The sequence below is a fragment of the Muntiacus reevesi genome, chromosome X, assembly GCF_963930625.1.
Source record: "Muntiacus reevesi chromosome X, mMunRee1.1, whole genome shotgun sequence".
Lineage (NCBI taxonomy): Eukaryota > Metazoa > Chordata > Mammalia > Artiodactyla > Cervidae > Muntiacus > Muntiacus reevesi.
The window spans coordinates 137,993,733-137,995,352 of NC_089271.1; the positions used below are offsets into that span (position 1 = coordinate 137,993,733).

Here is a 1,620-nt window from a genome sequence, read left to right on the forward strand (position 1 = left end):
TTCATTGGAAGAGAGGTAGAAAGAGCCTAGGACTTAGAATCTGAAAACCTGACTTTGACTTTCAGCTCTGTCATTTAAGCTGTATGACCATGGGCAACATGCTTTGCCTCTCATGGTTTAACATTCTTTTTCTATAAAACAGGGTTAATAATAGTTTCTTTGCCAACCTCATGGAATTCTAAGGTCCAAAATGTGATGATTCATTTGGAAGTACTTAACAAACTATGAAGTTCCGTACAAGTATAAAATGAAATTTTCCCATAAAGGAAGGACTTCCACGAATTCTGTTGAACTTGGAGGAGAAAGCACAAGGACCAGGTCAGATGCTGTGACTTCCTGGGAGCATGGGTCAGGCTGATGGACAGGTCCATAATTGCCAATCCCATTGGCCCTCTGCTTTAGACCAAGAGGCCTGTGGAGCAGGCAGATGTACTATAATCTAGAAGAGCCCATCTGAGAGATGGCTTAAAGTCGATTTCCAGCTGTGCCTTTTGAATCTGTCTCAGAAATAGAGAAAATCAGCATGTATGCACATGTTCTAGGCTAATAACTCCCTCGATGGTTGATTTTGAAAACCATGGGATCAGATAACAAGGAAGCCACAGAGAGTTTTTATTGGCTCAGGAGCCAAAGGAATTACTTCTGAGAAAAACAAAAAACAAAACAGTGATGTTCTGAAACAAACCCCCTTTCTTTCCTACCTAAACCTTGGAATATTTCTCCAGAGTACAGAATGAGATGGATAAATGATGAGTCTGTTTCCTTAGATTCATATAGATGATCAATTTAAACAATCCTCAAAAATAGTCCACTTTGGGGCTCAGTGTATGTGTTTGTGTTTGTAAGTAATCCACACTCTGTGTGCATTCCTATCCCTAAAACAAAACACAGACTGATATACCCTTGTCGTGCAGTGTTAATTGTTAGATGAGAAAACAGAAGACTCCAGGGAACAATGGGAATGAATGATCCTGCAGTAGAAGGGAAGCTTGATCAGAGATGCATAGAGCCTATAATGTGTTAGTCACTCAGCCGTGTCTGACTCTTTGTGACTCCATGGACTGTAGTCCTCCAGGATCCCCTGTCCATGGGATTCTCCAAGCAAGGATACTGGAGTGAGTTGCCATTTCCTTCTCCAGGATATCTTCCCAACCCAGGGATCGGACCCATATCTCTTGCATCTCTTACATCTCCTGCATTGGCAGGCAGGTTCTTTACCACTAAGGACTTCCCTGGTGGCTCAGACGGTAAAGTGCCTGCCTACAATGCAGGAGACCCAGGTTCAATCCCTGGGTTGGGAATATCTCCTGGAGAAGGAAATGGCAACCCACTCCAGTATTCTTGCCTGGAAAATCCCATGGATGGAGAAGCTAGTAGGTAGCTTCTGTAGCTGGAGGCTACAGTCAATGGGGTTGCAAGAGTCGGACACAACTGAGTGACTTCACTTTCACTTTCACTTTATCACTAGTGCTACCTGGAAAGCCCTGGACGAGCCTAAAGGACAAAAATACCTCTGGCTAAGACTGCAGGGTTTGCTGTTATGTTGGTAACTATAGGTAATCTTCCTGATAATGCAATGCTGAATTCTGCACAACTACAAAGTGTGAGGGGAGAACACTT

General features: G+C 43.2%; 1 non-coding gene across 1 annotated transcript; it reads left to right on the plus strand.

Annotated features, from left to right (window-relative positions):
- Window positions 1-1,229: 1,229 nt before the first annotated feature.
- TRNAC-ACA (transfer RNA cysteine (anticodon ACA)) lies at window positions 1,230-1,301 on the plus strand. The gene has a single exon. It is a non-coding gene; the product is annotated as a tRNA-Cys (tRNA).
- The last annotated feature ends 319 nt before the right edge of the window (window positions 1,302-1,620 follow it).